This window comes from Halichoerus grypus, chromosome 1, assembly GCF_964656455.1.
Source record: "Halichoerus grypus chromosome 1, mHalGry1.hap1.1, whole genome shotgun sequence".
NCBI classification, from domain to species: domain Eukaryota; kingdom Metazoa; phylum Chordata; class Mammalia; order Carnivora; family Phocidae; genus Halichoerus; species Halichoerus grypus.
In genome coordinates this window covers 212,555,624-212,574,305 of record NC_135712.1, presented here as the reverse complement: position 1 = coordinate 212,574,305, position 18,682 = coordinate 212,555,624, and the positions used below count along the sequence as shown (strand labels likewise).

At 53.9% G+C, this 18,682-nt stretch overlaps 1 protein-coding gene across 1 annotated transcript in view; it reads left to right on the top strand.

Annotated features, from left to right (window-relative positions):
* Window positions 1-18,682, top strand: part of RPL36 (ribosomal protein L36) — a 173,067-nt gene that overhangs the window by 23,200 nt on the left and 131,185 nt on the right. The window lies entirely within an intron of this gene.

Sequence of the window (18,682 nt, the reverse complement as noted above, 5' to 3'; positions counted from 1 at the left end):
CTCTGGTCCTGGAGTCCCAGCTGCTGCCTGTTCTCATGGCAAGGGACTGACTTTTCTAGAACGTTGCCCCTCCTCCTAGTTTCCATCCCGAGCCAGCACCGCCGCATAAATCCCGCTTTACGGCTGTTATTGACGGGGAGCGGGGAGAGCAGCCCTAGCAAGGCCCAATTAATTTTCCCGTCTGGCATCTGTGCGCCGGGCGAATTTCTGAGCTCCTGGAGGGAGGGGGCAGAGTGAGCTGGGGAAAAGCCAGGCTGAGGACAAGGTCGTGGGCAGGCAGGAGCACTCTAGACCCCATCGTAGGAGCACTGTTCAGGGAGTTCCAGATTCTGAGCCCCAGGCTCTTGTCTGGAGTGTAGAATAGGAGATGGCTCTAAATTCTGAGTATACGGCAGGGTGTGCGATTTTTAATTAGGATAAAAGCGAGAGTTTCACTGCAGGGACATTTGAGCAAAAACACAAAGGATGTGAAAGAGGGAGGAACAGCTTGCCAGCAGCAGGAACAGCCAGTGCAAAGGTCCTGGGGCAGGACCTTGCTGGCATGTGGGAGGATCAGCGAGGAGGTGTGTGTGGCTGGAGCAGAGTGAGCAAGGGGGAGAGAGGGAGGAGGGGAGGACAGAGAGGGCACGGGGGCGGGTCATGCATGATTTTCCGACCCCGTGGAGGACTTGGGCTTTTACCCCAGGGGGAGGTGGGAGGGCTGTAGGCAGGGGAGGGCGGGACCTGACTCGGGAGCTCACGGGCGCCCTCTGGCTGCTGTGAGGAGAACATGCGGGAGATCCACAATGAAAACAAAACCCAGTTATTAAATTCTCCAGGCTGCGGGCCCCAAGCTGTGAGCCCGAGACCTCCTCTCTCGAAAAGGAAAATTCGCACATGTGAAGAGGTGTTGAAGCACTCTTGGTGAACTTTCTGCAGTAACCCCAGACCCCAGAAATGGGATCTCTCTGCTCTGTCCGCTATGGAAGCCATCAGGGCTTCGGAGCCGCTAACGTGTGTCTCGCGCACCTGTGGAACTGCATTTCAAATTTATTTCATTTTTTAATTAAATGTTTTTAATTGTGATAAAATACACAGAAATTCATCATTTTAACCATCTCTAAGTACACAGCTCAGCGGCATGCAGCACATTCACACTGTCGTGCAGCCACCCCCACCCTCTGTCTCCAGAACTTTCCATCTGCCCACACGGAGACTCTATGCCCATGAAGCATGGACTCCCCACCCCCTGCACCGGCCCTGGCTCCCACCCTCTCCTCTCTGTCTGTGTGGACAGGATTCCTCTGGGGACGTTCTGGGAGTGGGGTCCTGCAAGATGTGTCCTTCTGGGTCTGGCTCCTCTCACTGAGCCCAGTGTCCTCGGGGTCCCTCCACGTTGTGGCAAGTGTCAGGGTCCCTTCCTTTCTAAGGCTGGATCGTATTCCAGTGCGTGGATGGACCGCACCGTGTGTATCTATTCACCTGTTGATGGGCACGTGGGTCATGTCCACCATTTGGCCATTGTGAACAATGCTGCTATCAACATGGGTGTGCATATATCTGTCTGAGTCCCTGCTTTCAATAAAATTTTATTTAATTTTAATTAATTTAAATTTAAATAGCCACATGTAGCTACTGAGTAATGTATTGGACAGTGTGTTTCTAGAAGGATTGAAAGAGAATTGAGAAAATAAATGTTCTCTTCCTTCCGTGTAATGTGATACCCCATCTGGGCCAACAAATGACATCTTATAAGAATCCCACATTTATTAGCATCCCACATGATAACTTATTGCCCAGGGTGGACACAGCCCCAGGGCTCTGGGACAGTGGCAGAGCCCATGTCCAAGATGAGGCCTCCTAGGCCCATTGCTTTCTCCTCCCCGGGGCAGGTAGCCTGGACCCCCCAGGGCTGGGGATGATGGCTTTCATGCCCTTGGCCACTCCTCTCTGGCTGTTGTTGTCCAAACCTGCCTACAAGAGCCCCAGCACAGCCACACCCCACCCCATGGCCGTGGGCCTCATTAGGGTGCCCAAGGAGGTTGAGTGGGAGAACATGGCCTTCCTTGCATGTCACCTGAGCTGTAGAAGAGCTCTGAAGGAAAGGGTTAAGTGTAGGTGTATCAGTCAGCTATTGCTGTGTAACAAGTACCTAAAATGTAGCAACTTCAAACAACACATTTATTATCTCAGTTTCTGTGAGTGGTGAATCCAGGCATGACTTAACCGGATCCCCTCCTTCAGGGTCTCTCACAGGGCTGCAATTTTGGTGTCAGCCAAGACAATAGTCTTGACTAGGGAAGGATCTGCTTCTAAGCTCCCTCAGGCTGTTGGCAGGATTCATTGCCTTATGGCTATAAGCAGGAAGTCCCTGGATTCTTGCTGACTGTCAGCTGGATGTTGTTCTCAGCTTCTGGAAGCCACCCAGTTCCTTGCCACATGGCCCTCTTAATGGGCTGTTCCCAACATGACTCCTTGCCAGTAAGAGAGAATAAGTGTGGCAGGTCTGCTAGCAAGACAGAGTCTTATATAAGGTAACATATCATGGATGTGACATCCTATCACCTCTGCTGTAGTCTACTGGTTAGAAGCCCGTCACAAGTCCCACCCCCATGCAAGGGGAGAAGACACACAAAGTTGTGGACACCAGGAGGCAGGAATCATAAGAGCCACCTTAGGATCTGTCTGCCAAAGGAAGCAAAGGGACAGAGTGCTTGCAATGGCTCTGGGCCCCAAGGGGTTTAAGGGCTGGAAGGAAGGAAGAAAAAGAGGAGGGGGGAGGAGCTGAAGGTAAGAATGATTGGGAATTGGGAGACAGACATTAAATCCCAACACATTTTTGTTATTCCCTATTTTCCCAGGCTTCTCTGGCCAAAGAAGTCACAAACCTGGTGTGACATTTGCTATGATGGGTGCACAGGATCCTGGGGGAGCCCAGAGAAGGTCTGATTCACCCTGGGGGGGGGTCAGGAAGGGTTCCCTAGAGGAGGAAGCCTCTGGTCTTACCCCTAAGGATGGGATGGAGGCAACCGTGAGGTGGGGCAGCAGGGTCTGGGTGGAGGGACCAGCAGGGAAAAAGTCCTGGAAGCATTAAGGAGAGAGATGTACATGCCTGGCAGAGTTGTGTCGTCGTGCAAAGGGGTGAAGGCCTGAGTCATCACTTTGCCTCTGAGGGAGGTAACGCCAAACCCATTATACAGATGGGGAGACTGAGGCTCAGGGCGTGAAGCCACTTTCTCCAGGTCACGTGGCTGGGAAGAGGAGCAGCCCAGTTTGTGAAATGGGTGCTTGAGTTTCTTCTCTGCTCTCATACCCTAACTCTGACACCCCCTTTTGTTTTTGTTTTTGTTTTAATATTTATTTATTTGACAGCGAGAGAGGGAACACGAGCAGGGGGAGCAGGAGAGGGAGAAGCAGGCTTCCTGCCGAGCAGGGAGCCCAATACAGGGCTCAATCCCAGGATGCTGGGATCATGACCTGAGCCGAAGGCAGACATTTAACAACTGAGCCACCCAGGCGCCCCATGACACCCCATTTTGGACCTCAAGATTAACAACAGCAACAACAATAATACTGGTAGTGATATTTGTTGAGCACTTTCTGTGTGCTAAGTACTACTGTCAATGGTATATATACATCAAGGTTGGCCCAAGATCAAATGCAGCCCTACAACTGTGTTTTACATTTTTAAATGGCTGGGGGAAAAAAATCAAAGAATAATATTTTGGGATGCACAAAAATGATATGAAATTCAAATTTCCGGGTCCATGAATAAAGTTTTATTGGCACACAGCCAAGCCCATTTGTTTGCCGTATCATTTATGGCAGCTTTTGCACAAGGGCAGAGTGGACTGCATGGCCTGCAAAGCCTAAAATTTTGACTTCCTGGCCCTTTACAGAAGTTTGATGGCCCCTGCTGTTCATGTAGTAGCTCTTTATAACAGCTCTATAAGTGAGACTCTATTGCTTTCTTTGGTTTATACAGATGGGGAAACTGAGGCATGCAGAGTTAGGTGGCTCGGCTAAGATCTCAGTGGATAAGAGGCCAAGCATGGATTTGAACCCAAGTCTCTCCACCATACTGGTCACGCCCTCTGGCCCTCCACTCAGCACTGAGGGCTGGAAGTGTCTGGTTCCAGGTCTTTCTCCCCCCAGCCTGGGGAGGAAGTGGGTGGTCAGCGAGTACCCAAGATAAGCTTCCTCCGGACCATCTGGGAAGACAGCCAATTAAGAGCAAATCAATTAAACAAACTCCATGGTGGCTGCTGCCCTGTTTTTCTGACCTCAGCCAAGGGGCTCATGTTCTGGGCCCGGCTGACTTGGGTTCAAGCAAATGCATTTGTGGGCAGATCTGAGAAGGGGCTGCAGGATCAGGAATCCATCCAGAGAACTCAGACCCGGGCTCTTGGGAGCCTTGATATTAGATTGTATAATCTGACCCCCCCCCTAGGGAAGGGGGGCTGCATGAGTAAACACTGGGAGAGGGGAACCCGTTCATCTGCAGAAGATGAACTGCTTGCTAGGACTGGCAGTGTGAGGGGAGCGGTGGGAAAAGAAGGCTATAATTTGCTCATTTTACCTGTCAGTCAAGTAATGAAGTTTGCTGTTTCTTTGTCACATGCCTTTTGCGAGATTTGACACCTGGAAAGGGAATGTTGCAAAGCAGGCCCTTCCTGCTCTGCACAAACCTGGGCTGAAGTGAAGATTGCCTTGCTGCAGACATCTCGTGAGGAGTCTACATGGAGCCTGAGAACAAAATAATGCAGAGAAAGCGGAGCAGAGAGACAGAGAGAAACGAGCTCCTGGATCCAGCCATGCCTGAAACTCACATACACCCGGACTTTCTAGTTACAACCTGAGTTTTTATTCATATGGCTTCTGAGTGGTAACAAATCATGCTCTCACCAAATATTCCCTGATCTTCACCTTCTGGGCTATGGAAGATTACCTTATTATTCAACAAATTTCATTCAACCTCTTCCCAAACTCCATGGGGAAGAATATACTTCCCTGCCCCACTGAGGTCAGGCCCAGCCATGTGACACGCTTTGGCCAAGGCAAGAGGAACAAAAGCGACAGTATGACAGTTTGGAGCCTCAGCCCTAAGAAGGACTGCATGTTTCCACAGGCTGTCTTGTGTTCCTTTAGCCACGAAACAAATAGGTTGTGAGGAGTAACTGATCCAAGGAAGATCGGAAACACATAGACCAGATCTGGACACAATCCACAGATTAGATTAGAGGCCAGCTGACCTGAGGATGAGAGAATGAGAAACAAATGTTTGTTGTTTTATGCCGAAGAGACTTGGTGGGTGTTTGTCACGCAGCACTAGCTGGCTGTTGCACGATTGGTGGATGTTTGTCACGCAGCACTAGCTGGCTGTTGCACAATTGGTGGGTGGTGGGTGTTTGTCATGCAGCACTAGCTGGCTGTTGCACGATTGGTGGGTGTTTGTCACGCAGCACTAGCTGGCACTTGCATGATTGGTGGATGTTTGTCATGGAGCACTAGCTGGCTGTTGCACGATTGGTGGATGTTTTTCACGCAGCACTAGCTGGCACTTGCACGATTGGTGGATCTTTGCCATGCAGCACGAGCTGGCTGTTGGCACGATTGGTGGGTGTTTGCCATGCAGCACTAGCTGGCTGTTGCACGATGGGTGGTGGGTGTTTGTCACGCAGCACTAGCTGGCTGTTGCACGATTGGTGGGTGTTTGTCACGCAGCACTAGCTGGCTGTTGCACGATTGGTGGATGTTTGTCATGCAGCACTAGCTGCCTGTTGGCACGATTGGTTAGTGGTGGATGTTTGTCACACAGCACTAGCTGGCTGTTGGCACGATTGGTGGGTTTTGGATGTTTGTCACGCAGCACTAGCTGGCTGTTGCAAGAGAACCAGATGGGATTGTGCTCCCGGCTTCTGTGACCAGGCAGGTGGGGGGGGGGGGCTGTGTGCCTCATTCTGGCATCGAGGATGGGAAATGACCTGTGCCACTTCAGAACCTTTATTGCTAATCAGAGACCCTCTAGAGCTCTCTTCCTGTGCCACAGAGACTAACAATTTTCCAGTGGCTGCTCCATCAGCCAGGGTTGGAGTCAGGTGACATGCGGCAGGTCCCCAGCCTGGAAAAAAAAAAAAAACCCACAGCAACTATACAAGGTGAGTGAGAAATAAGCCTTGGATGTTATGAGCCTCTGAGGTGCGGGGACTGGCCGTTACTGCAGCAAAACCAAGCCTGTCCTGATATAGCAAGGATAGAAATTTGTGATCGGTCAGGCAGGAAGAGGTGGTACAGATTACAGATCAAAGAGCAGACTTCCCACCCTAAGGGGTGACATTTTTCAACCCTTTCCTGTGGCTTAGCACGTTTCCTATTTTATTTCAAGTTTATTTATTTATTTAAGAAATCTCTATATGGAACATGGGGCTTGAACTCACGAACCCGAGATCACGAGCCGCACGCTCCTCCAGCTGAGCCAGTCGGGCGCCCCTGAGTGACTTCATCTCACCCAGGTACCCACGTGAGGGAGTAAGAGTTGATACCATCTCCACTTTATGGATCAAAACAGTAGGCTCTGGAGGGGCCATCACTTGCTCAAGGTCACTTGCTCAAGGTCACCTAGCCAGGAAACGGTGGAGCCAGAATTGGCCTCTGGACCTGTCTGACTCAAGAGCCTGCCTCTTCCCAGAATCTGGCGTCCCGCAGGCCACAAAGCCCCAGGCATCAGCAGCCAAGTGGCTTGTCACCTCCACCAAGCCCAACTTGAGACCGCAGCAGAAGCCACGCGTCCGTAGGCCCTGACGTTGCTCAAACATACCTGTTGGGATTTAAATCAGCAAAACTACCTTCCCCAGGGTAACCTCATGGAATCACCACTCAGTGCTTCCGGTTCTTTCCACAATCTCATGAGGGTCACGTGAGAGGCGACGTCCTAGCCCAAGGTACCCAGAACTCCGTCCTCAGTGAGACTCTGAACGCTCACTGTTCACTTTTCTTCTAAGTGCGTGGTCATCACGTGATACTGATGAGCTGCACGGGGACTCAGATGTCCCCACACCCCACACACACACACACAGGTGCATGTGGGCTGCAGGGTTTCTGGGCTTGTGGCAAAGTCTTAAAAAGACCATCTTTTCCATAGCTTTGGCTCACCTCCAGAACACACCCACGTACTTACTTATGATGATATCCCATGGACTCTGGGATGCCACCAAATAGAAAACCGGCCTTTATTTTATATCCTGCTAAGGAGAAAAACAGCCCTGCCCGGTTAAATCAGGGCCCTGGTTAAGAAGACACATCCCAATTGCAGAGACATTAAAACAGGAAAATTGCTTATCTTCCATTCAGTGACACATGCTGTGTTCATTGTTTCGTGACTGTCTCTTCTGCTAGACCCGGGAGGGAGGGCGTTGCTTGTCATGGTCACTGCGGAGTTTGCAGGGCCAAAAACAGGGCCCGGCACACAGTAGGTGCTCAATAAATACTGGTCGAATGAATGAATGAAGTGTCTGGCCTGATGTTAAGAAGTTTCAAGCACAGTTTCGTGTTACCCTCACCATGCAGACCATCAGTCTCTGCATTTTCTGAGGGGAAACTAAGGCTTCTAAAGGGATAGTGACTTGTTCAAGGCCACACCATCATGCCTGAGACTGACCTCCCGGCCTGAGGCTGGCCTCCAGACGCAGCCTCCAGCCCCGGCCTCCCTTCTGCTGGTTCCAACTTCGCCCCAACACCCTCCTCTGCCAGCCACGCTTCCCCAGAACCTGTCTTGTGAAAAGCAAATCACGCCTGCCTGAAAGTCGACATCGAAATTACTGCTGAGCCCTTGACTCTGGGTAATTAAGAGCATTTTGGGACGCCTTGCTTGATTAAAAGCAGATCACCCGTTCAGAATGAAAATTCGAAGGCAAACTGCTTTTGTTGCCTTCACGACGCTATTTTAAACCCACGAGGCTCTCGAGCTAATAAAGGCCCGTCACTCGGGCTGTCGGCCTGCTCAGAACCCATTTGCATGGACCCCAACTGCTGTTTACTGCCGTCACCGACGCGGCACCCAGACCTGGAGGGACCCCTATCGGGGCATCAGACCTCAGCGTCACCCCAAACCTGCTCCATCTCAGAGACACCCCCAGGTTTGCCTGGCCCCCACCGGTCCCCACTCCCCCCCAGAGTTCTTTACTCTCTCCTCCTGGGTCCCAGCCTCTGCCTCCTCCCTGGCCTCCCCACCTCCAGTCCCAGGCCTCCTATCCACACTCTCCAAAGGGCTCCTAAAATTTGATCAGGCTGCCCGCCGGCCATCTTCACCCAACTAACCCCTCCTTCCTCCTCCAGACTCAGCTCAGAAGCACCTCCCCTGACCTCCAGGCTCAGGGGCCTCCTCTGGGCTCCTCAGTTGCCTGTCTGTCCCTTTTATCGCTCTCAGCACTTATGTTGTCACTACCCAGGCACGTGTCCCTCTCCCCCCCCCAGACTGGGAGCTCTGGGGGGACAGGGCTGGGTGTGTCCTGGTCACTGCTGGTGTCTCCAGTGTCTAGAACAAATTGCGGCAATGAGGAGGTAAAAAAATGAATGAATGAATGAATGAATGAATGAATGAGTGTGTGGGAGTGGGAGGAGCCAGGGACCCCGTGGATCTCAAACAGCCCCCCTCTCAGCCCTGAAGCTCACCATCTGCAGGCTCAGAGCTCCCACCCCTACTGCTTTGGCCCCTCCCCCACCGGAGCCAGCCCCTGGGTCCCCACGCCAGGGAGGGGTGTGGGCTCCACTCTCTAGGGGGCTGGGGGCCGGGGGTGGGGAGGAGGAGGCTGGATTCCCGCAGAGGTGCGGTAGGAACCGCAGTGCGGGCTGCTGGGCATGCATCCAGTTATAGCGAGGGCCACAGTTACGACTTGACAATTTTGCCACTCCGGGGTGTAAAATGCAAAGGGTCAGCGGACAACAGCTACCAGTGTTCAAACTCCAAGCATACACGGTGGCCGGGCCAAACCTCTTCTGAGAATTAATAACAATGCAAAGCAGTGGTTCTCACGGGGTGGGGGTGGGGAGGGAATTTATTTTGCCCCCCCAGGGGACAGTGGCCAATATCTGGAGACATTTGTAGTTGTCACAACTGGGTTGAGGGTGCTCCTGGCATCGAGCGGGTGGGAGGCCAGAGATGCTGCTCTGTAACCCCAGGACAAGAGCCCCCACAGAGATGTCAGCAGGGTTGGGGGGGCTGACAGGACCCTGATGCCACCTAATGTCTGGGGACACTCACTCTGCACCAGGCTTTTCTGGGGGCTTTTCTATTTTAACTTCCTGTGAGGTGGGCCCACACACCAGCCCATTTTCCAGATGCAGAAAACCAAGGCCCAGAGCTGCAAAGTCATGTCCCCAAGGTCACACCGTCTGTTAGAAGGTCAGCCATGCAAGGACAGGGAATGTGGTCTCTGTCTTATTCACGGCTGGGGCCCCAGGACCCTGGGACCCCATACATAGAAGGTGCTCAGGAAATGCTGAATGAGAGCAGAACTGGGATTCCAGCCCAAGCCCGGTGATCCTTCGGCATTCAGCTTGTTCTGTGAGTCTCCCACTCAGCTGAGTGACCCTTCCGCTGTCCCCCTCATGTCCCTGCAGCTTCCGGGACAGCTGAGCCCCACAGGCTAGAAGGCTCTGGATTCCCGGAGGCCAGGGCTGAAGCTTGACTTCCCTATTGTGGCCTCTGAAAAGGGAGCAGGTGTTGGCTACTTGCCGAGGTCCCAGTCGCTGCCTTTGTGCTTGAAGCTGGTAGAATCCGCTGCTCACACGGGCCTCCTTTCAATCCACGGACTCGGACTCCACGTTCCACCTTCGCTGCCACATTCTTGCCTGAAAATCCCGCATTCTGCTCCCGGCCAGCCCAGAATGCGGGTGCCTTTGTTCGTCTTTTCTTGGCCTTGTCTGCGTTAATCGCTTCCTCCGGGAGCTGGGGGGGGGGGGGGGGCGGCGAGAATAAATAAATGTGGAGGGTAAAATAAAAGAGATCCTCCAAGCTTTGGGCAGAGGTTTCATGGAAGGAGATTTTCGTCTGGCTCTTTGAGATACTGACAAAGGCGGGCGAGGGGTGCGGTGCGGGGGCGGGGGTCGGGGGGGGGGGGGGTCGGGGCGCCTCATGGGGCGGGCGCACTTGGCCCGGCAGCTGCATTGAGATATTCACAAAAACAAATTCATCGGGCCTGTCTTGGTGAAGATCTGGCTGCCAGGCGTTCCTTAACCCATGACACCACCATCAACGCTCCCCAGGCCTGGAGAAGGAAGGAAGGCTGGGGGGTGGGAATCAGCCTGAAGTTGGATTAGAGATTTGGGAAGCAGAGACCACCTAGGGGCCAGTGTCCTTTTTCTCCGTGACTTGCTGTGTAATCTTGAGGAATCTACCTGCTATCTCTGTGCCTTGTCAATAATCAACCCTTTCTGTTCCCACCTGGAGGGATGTACTATCTGGGAGTGATCGGAGAGTGGAAGGTACTTGCCCAAAGTCACCCAGCCATCCAGAGGGAAGCTCTAAGTTCAGGGCTCCTTACCAGAGGCAAGGAAGAGAGGAGAGGCCACAGAGGCTGATCGCGGCATCCACACGGAGGACAAAAGCCACCATTCCTACATCATCCTAAGGATCATTCCCAGATGGCCTCCAGAGCCTCCCCTCCCCCTCTGGACCTTGTCTGTAATAATAATGCATCCAGCGTACGTTGATTAATTCAGTTATTCAGGCCAAAACGTTGACTGAGCTCCTACTGTGTGCGAGGCTGTGTGCTGGACACTGGGGACAGTGACCAAGGCAGAAGGACCCAGAATTCCCGGGGCTCACAGATGGTCATGACCAGGCAGTTCCAGCCCCAGGGCGACCAAGGCTTTGCTGGGGACACAGAAGCACTGTCAGACACATCCAGAGTAACCCAAGTCACCAGGGACCATGGAGCAGGAGACGTCTGGTCTTGCAGGTCTTCAGGGGGTGAGCAAGAAAAAGCCAAGTGAAGTGGAAGGAAGAGAGTCCCTCCAGCACAGACGAGGCCTGGCGAAAGGAACAGGTGTTTGGGGCACAGAATGGAGACCACAGCAGACCGGGGAGGCCAGACCCAAAGCCCACATTAGCTGCTTCACGGGACAGGAGGCAGCGTGTTCCTGGGGTGGTGTCTGTCTTTGGGGCTCTCCACTGCCGAGGGGGATGAGCGATCATGTCCATTCCCATTTCTCAGATGGGAAAACAGAGGCTGCTCGGTGGGGAGCATGGCTGGGCCAAGGTCACAGGGCAAGTGGGGGCAGCGTGGGGATGGGAGCAGACCAGGTGACTCCGGGACTGGTCGGGGGGCTTCCTGGCACCCACCGCCGTTCCATGCAAACCCCATTCACGCTGAGGCGCGTCCCAGTAAATGAAGCCGCCTCCGCTGATATTTCAAGGAAGAGGGGTTTGTGCGAACAGAAAGGCTGTCAGAGCCGCCTGCGTGAGCTTCCTGCGGCTGCCTAGCAAAGGCCCGCAGCTCAGGGAGACAACGCAAGTTTGTGACCTCGCGTTTTTGGAGCTGGGAGGTCCAAACTGAGTCTCCCGGGGCTGAACCCCAGTGTGGGCAGGGCTGGTTCTTCCGGGGCCCCAGGGAGACCGTCTCCTGCCCTTTCCAGCTTCCAGAGGCTCCGCATCCTCGGCCCCTCCCTCCATCCCCACACAGCACATCCCTCTAGCCTCGGCTTCCATCCTCATACCTTCTCTGACTCTGAGCCTCCTGACTCCCTCTTCAAAGAACTCTGGTGATGACATTGGGCCCGCCTGGGTCATCCAGGATAACGCCCATCTGAAGATCCCTAGCTTAATCCCATCTGCAAAGTCCTTTCTGCCTTGTAAGGGAGCACAGTCACAGGTTCTGCCCACCACGCCCACCCTCTGAGGGGTCTTGGCCCAGAGAAGGTCAGAAGAGAGGGTCTGGGCAAAGCCTTGGCATCAGGGGACCTCAGTTTCCTCATCTGTAAAATGCGTATCAATCGTACACCTTGACTCTTAGGGTCGTTGAAAAGTTTTGCTCCACCATTTAACACCAAATAGTCAGCAGTGACAAGACACACGCATGGCCTCTGTACCCATGGGCAGGATGATGGACATTAAACATGGGGGGATATCAGGAACGTTGGTGGGATGGAGCAAAATGGGGTCAGGGAGGGCCTCTCTGAAGGGGGGAATCCGTGATCAAACATCCATATAGAGAAATGGGGGAAAGGTGTCCCAGGAAGTGGGGATAGTAAGTGCAAAGGCCCTGAGGCAGGTCATTGCCTGGTGTTTTTGAGGACCAAATAGGAGACAGGAGAGATTGGTCTGGGGCGGGGGGAATAGCTCAAGGATTCATGGGAGGTGTGGGGCTGCAGCCTGGGCAAAGATCAGGAGTATGACCAGCCTAGAACAGAGCAGGGGAGCAGACAAAGGGCAGCTGGTGGACAGAATGGAGGGCCCCGAGGCAAGCTCACAGAGCTCCAACATTCAGAGAATCAACTTTGCCCGTGGCCCGGGGGAAGCCTTAGGAGGGTGGCGAGCAGGAAGGACCTTCCGGCAGTAGATGCCAGCCTGATGTGTAAGAGCCAGCCTGCCCCCCTTTGAATCCCAGTTCTGTGACCCTCCTGCTGTGTGACATTGGGCAAGTCACCTCCCCTCTCTGGGCCTCGTTTCCCCATCTGTAAACTGGGGATAACTGTAGTGCCAACATCACAGACCTGTGTGAAGATGAAACGAATAAATTCATGACAAGCTCTGGGCTTGAAGCACAAGAAGGCAGATGCCAAAGGCTCATTCACTTCCAGGCAAAACTCGCCCCTAAAGATTCTGCACCCCCTCTTCTCCGGTCCCCTGACTTTTATTCTCTTTGATAATACATATTCCCATGTTCCTGGGCGGGGAATCTTGTGTTGTCAGGAAATGAACCGCCACCGCCTGAGCTTGATAGAGCCGCCACGCCCCAGGATCTGCCCACGACAGGGGGGTGCAGGAGGAGGCAGGGGAGGGGCACAGAAGCCTCAACGAGGGGGGCAGAATTAATCACGACTCTGTTTGCAGGAGGCACCCTGGTCGTTGCAAACCATTTAATAACACACACAAAATTGTTCAATCCCTTGAGGCAACGGAAGGAGGCGGTTTGCATTAGGATGTCGTTTCTTCTGTGTAAGAAAGAGGGCGGAACAAAAGCCTATTGGTGTGGGGCCCTGGTTCTGGGTTCAAGCCTGAGAAAAATGCTCCCAAGTCCCAGAGCGTTGCTCTCCCTGGGCTTCCCTGCTCTTCTGCTCTGTCCACGGGCTCCGGTCGCTCTAAATCCCCCCCTCCAGGTCTGCCCGGCGTCCTGTTGGGACACACACGTGCTGATCCCATGGAACTGAGGACTGCAAGGGGCCAGGGAGAGGTGGGAGGCAGGGATTTGACCCCGTGCTATCACTCCCGTATTTTTCCTTCAGTAACACGGGGGACACGGGGACACGGAGACACGGAAGAGACTGAAACAGATTTTTTAAATGCTTGCCCTTGTGTAAGGACATGGACAGGCTGAAAAACAGGGAGATGGGCATTATGGGAGAAGTAGGTGCACAGGGCAAGGGGGCCTGACCCAGAGAGGGAAGGCGTCACAGAAGGCTTCCTGGAGGAGGTGACTCTGAGCAAAGACCTAGAGGATGTGTTGGAAAGAGCCAAAAGAGGGGATTTTAGGGGGTGCAGCAAAGGGCTGGAGAGGAGACCATCTCTCCTTTGGGAAATCAGAGAGTGTATGAGGGATGCTGGGGGACCCAGGGAGGAGGCAGAGATGGGGGCCCCAGTTGAGGCAGAGCCATGGGGCAGAGAGGAGGAGACGGAAGGAAGGGAAGCATTGGAAGGAGGGCAGGCAGAACCTAGGGACAGACAGGCGTGGTGGGAGCGAAAGTGAGGCCAACATCCAGGTCTCCGACTCAGGGACGGGGCGTGTGGGGCCACCTCGGAGATGGGAACCCAAGCAGAGGGGCAGGTTGTGGGGGAGACATGGAGGCCAGATTGAGTCCTGAGGATGGAGGCACGGGGGAGGGGGGGCGATGCAGGGGAGAAGCCCAGGGGGGCAGCTGGACCTGCAGGTAGGGGCCTGGGCTAGTCTGAACCCTGGCCTCAATGGAGTGATGCTATTTCCTCTGCCTAGAACACACTTCCCCCAAAGCCTCCACCCAACTTACACACTCCTCTCCCTCCAGGTCTCTGCCTGGAAGACACCTCCACCGGGAAGCCCCTCTGGGTGCCCACCGTGCCTGTGCATCCCCCATTACAGCGAGGAGCACGCTTTGCCATCACCACCTGCTCCGGGGGGAGCCCGTAAGGGAGGGACCCCACCGTCCCCGTCCTGCTGCGTCCCGGCACCCAGTCAGAACCCTGGGCCCGTCTGTTACAGGAACAGCGTGTCTGGCTTTCTCACCATGACACGCCCAGCACCCAGCGGTGCTCCCGGCCCTCCGTGGAGCCCTTTGGGTCACCCCTTGCCAGGCACCCAATCCCCTGCGGTTGTTCAAGAGCCCAACACACAGAGACCTTTCCAGAAGCCGCGGAAGAAAGCCAAAACTGAAGAAACGTCAGAAGCACTGGTCTATTTTGACGGAGCGTATTTCACAGACGCGGGCTTCTGCTGCGCGCCACACCCGAGACGCTGTGAGCAAGTGTGCTCTTCACAAGGGCGTTACACGGTTTATTCTGAATTATTCATTCAAGGTGCGCCAAGGGCAGGACTCACCCTTCCACGGACAGGCATGAATTGAGCACCGACTGTGTACCAGGTACTGTTCTCGGCACCGTGGATGGGGTGGTTGGTGGCCAAGAGAGTCTCGCTGCCGGCCCTCATACAGTCCAGTGGGAAAGACAGAGAAGGAACACATAAGCAAATAAACAAACAAGGAAATGGCAGACAATGATGAAGTTCAGGGCCAAAATAAATGGAATGATGAAGTCGAGAAATCCGGGAATGTTAGTTAAGTCAGGGAAATCAGGGAGGGCCTCCTGGAGGAGGTGCTATTTGAGCTAAGAAAGTTGAAAGTTGAGACGGAGCCAGCCATGTGGCTATCTGGGCAGAGAGCACAGCACATGCAGAGGTCCTGGGGCAACATCACGCATGTTGGAAGAAGAGAGAGGAGGCCCATGTGGCTGGAGCAGAGTGAGCAAGGGCGAAAGAGGAGGAGGGAAAGACAGGGAGGTAAGGGAAGCAGGGTGTACAGGGCCTTGTGAGCTACGGGGAGGACATGGGCTTTTCCCCCGAGGGAAATGGGTGTCCTGGTGGCTCTCCATAAACACCTGTCCCTCCTGGATCTGTGTGACTGTCACATCCACAACCTCATATGGAAAGAACCCTGAAAGTAGACCTTTGAGGCTTCTAGGAAGACAAGATGATCCTCACCTCCCACATGGCCCTGGCTACACCCTGGCATCCCCTTCTTAACCAAGCCCTTGCCCCACCCCAGACACCAGGCTGGCTGCCACATCCCGCACAGGACGGCCTGGCTGAGCCCGCACACGGTCCCCACCTCGCTCCTGCCCGACACATGGAGCGCCCCAGCCGGAAGCTACTGATGTCTTCCCACCCCTATGCCCCCACAGCTGCCACCTGCCAGGGCTGGGGTGGGGGGTTGGGAGAGAAGCCACATATTCCCAGTGCCCCCACCTAGTTTCTGGACACCTGGAGGGGGAAGGTCACGACCACATCGGTCCTGCCAGGGGCTGAGTATGCAGAGAACCATGGTGACTGTCACAATGTCTGGACTCCACTCATGTGGGCCTTGTGGAGGCCATCAAGAAATTCCTTTATTCATTCAACAAACCCTGGCCTGGTACCCCCTTTGAGTAAGTCCGAACCAGGCCAAGCCCCAACTCCAGCTGAGCCTTGATCCAGGCTGTGATGCTGGATCTGCCCCCCTCGGGGCCTCAGGTTCCACATCCGTCCCCGCAAGAGACTGGGCCCCTCGCAGGCCCACTACCTCTAAATCCTAAACCCGGCCCTAAGTCCCACTGCAGGGCCCAGGGCCACAGACTCACACTGGCTCAGCCTGGTCCAAAAGAGGAGGGGTCCTGAGCTGCCTTCGCCCCTCCGAGCTCCCAGGACTGGAGGTTTCCAGGGGCCCAGGGCAGTGAGTGAGCGAGTGAGTGGGTTAGGGTGGAGGCGGCCCCAGCCGTGGATGAGCCTCCAGCTCTAGCCATGGATGCCCTGCCAGGACCTCCATCTCCCGCCCAGCGGGGGCCGCATTAGCCGCTCAAAACCCATTCTGGGAAATTAGAGCAGAGACCTCTGTGACAATCAAGGGTCATTCTCAGTCTCTGGTTCCCAGGCTCTCCCGCAGGGATGACAGCCCAGCAGCCAGTCTGGGGGGGACACTGGGGGACTGGGGGGTCCCAGCCGGCCGGCTCCCGGCCTGAGGCCTTCTCCAAGCCAGTCAGAGAAAGAAAAGTGAAATCACTGAAGGGTTTAAGGGAGTTAGTGCTCTACTCCAGCACCTTCCTTGGTTCCCAGCTGCTGAAGACTTCAGTCCAAACGGGTGAACCTGACAAACAACAGCCCAGAAGAGAAGCTTGCTTTGCCAGCCCTCCAGCTCTCTCCCCACAGAGTTTGGGGGTTTCCTGAATGGTACCCCAGCCTCAGCAGCCCACAAGGCAAAGCAGGACCAGGTTTGCATTTATTGCAGAAGTAGGGTGGACGTCAAGAGTGGCTTGATCCAGTGTTCTAGCTGGTCATGAAGAGTCAAAGTTCACTCTCTTCTGAGATTGAATCCCAGCCTCTTCCCCAAACTCCCCAAGTTTTTCCACTCCCTGGGTTTTTGCCCACACCTGGCAGGCCTGTTCTACTTTTCTAACCACCCCCTCCCCCTAATTCCTTGGCTCAAATGTCAAGTCCAAAGATGGCACAGCCATGGAGTCTGGAAAGAGCGGTCAGGAAGTTGTCTGCTACCCAAGCCCAGTCTTGTCTGCCCCTTCTCCAGGCCTCAGTGTCCCAGCCTGGAAAATTAGAGGACATGAGTGCAGGATCCTTAGAACCTCTGGTGGCTCTAGGGATCAGTTAGTCTGGGCCCCACAGGGAGTGCTCGCTGGGGATCAGTCCTCTCAATGGCCATTTTAGTCACGATCCTAACAGTGGACATTAGCGATCCTTCCTACCAGCCTGGTAAGTAAGGACCAAGCTAGGTCCTTTGGTCTGTGATGAGGTGAGTTTTCAATCCCCAGCTTCCACATGAAGTAGGCCCTAGTGTTAGCACGGTTTCACGATTTAAGAAAACTGAGCCCAGAGACCTCTAGCCTCTTCCCGAAGATCACACAGCTGGTAGGTGGTAGAGCTGGGACTTGACTTTGACTTCCAATCTCATTCAAGATCCTGACCCACAAAACCATAAGCAACAATAAATGATGATTTTAAGCCACTAAGTTTTCAGGTAATCTACACAACCGTAGTAACTAGAGCAAATCCCCAAATCTTAGTGGCTTTAAAACAGCCCAGGTTTATTTACCACTCACACTATATGCACAGTTGTCAGGAAGCCCCTGTGTCTACCCCACACAGGCTTCAAGGCAGATGGATAAAGCATCAGTGGTCCCTGAGGCAGGGGAGTGGGGATGCAGAGATGCACACTGGCTTTTAAAGGCTTCCACCTGGAACGCACATCACTTCTGCTCACCTGTTATTAGCCAAAGCAACTCACGAAGCCACACCTCACTTCAAAAGGCAGGTGTATGGGGCGCCTGGATGGCTCAGTTGGTCAAGCATCTGGCTCTTGGTTTCGGCTCAGGTCGCGATCTCATGGGTCATGAGATTGAGCCCCTTGTCGGGCTCCGCGCTCAGTGGGGAGTCTGCTCCAAGATGCTCTCCCTCTACCCCTCCTCCCACTCATGCCTGTTCTCTCTCTCTCCCCCCATAAATAAATAAATAAATGTCGCATTCGCTCTGAAGGCATAGGGAAGGATCTATTCTTCCCTCCCCGCTTCTGGTAGTTTCTTGGCTCATGGCAGCAGAGCTTCAAACTTCACATAGTGTTTTCCTTGTGTGCATGTCTTTGTGTCCAAATTTCCCCTTTTTTATAAGGACATCAGTTACAGGTGCATTAAGGGCCCACCCTACTCCGGTATGACCTCATCTTAATTAATTACATCTGCAGTGACCCTGTTCCCAAATAAAGGTGCCTTCTGTGGCATTGGAGCTTAGGACTTCAACATATGAATTCGAGACGACACAATCCAACCCATAATAGCAGGGAAGTGCAATTGTACCTCATTCTTGGCAGGAGAACTGGAATCCGGCAAACAGCCTTCGTAACCACAACACACCCATTTATTGAGTGCCTACTATATGCTAAACTCTTTATGAGGCACCCCACACGTGCTTGCTCATCCACCTCTCAGGACAACCCTGCCAAATTGGGGCTCTCATCCCATGTTTTGGTTGAGGAAACTGGGGGCTCAGAGCTAACAAAACGTTGCCTAATGCTGTACAGCAAGTCAGAGGAAGTGCCAGAGAAAAATCTATTCCACCAGCTTGCCATCCTTCTTCCCACAGAGTCTGTGGGTTCCCTGAATTTCCTCCAACCTCAGTAGCCTACAAGGCAAAGTGGGGCCAGGTTTGCCTTTAATTCAGAAGTAGGGTGGACTTCAGGGAGACTTTGACCCAGTATTCCAACAGGTCAGCAAGAATCCAGATTCCCTCTCTCTCTTCCCTCTGTCACATTCATCCTAAAT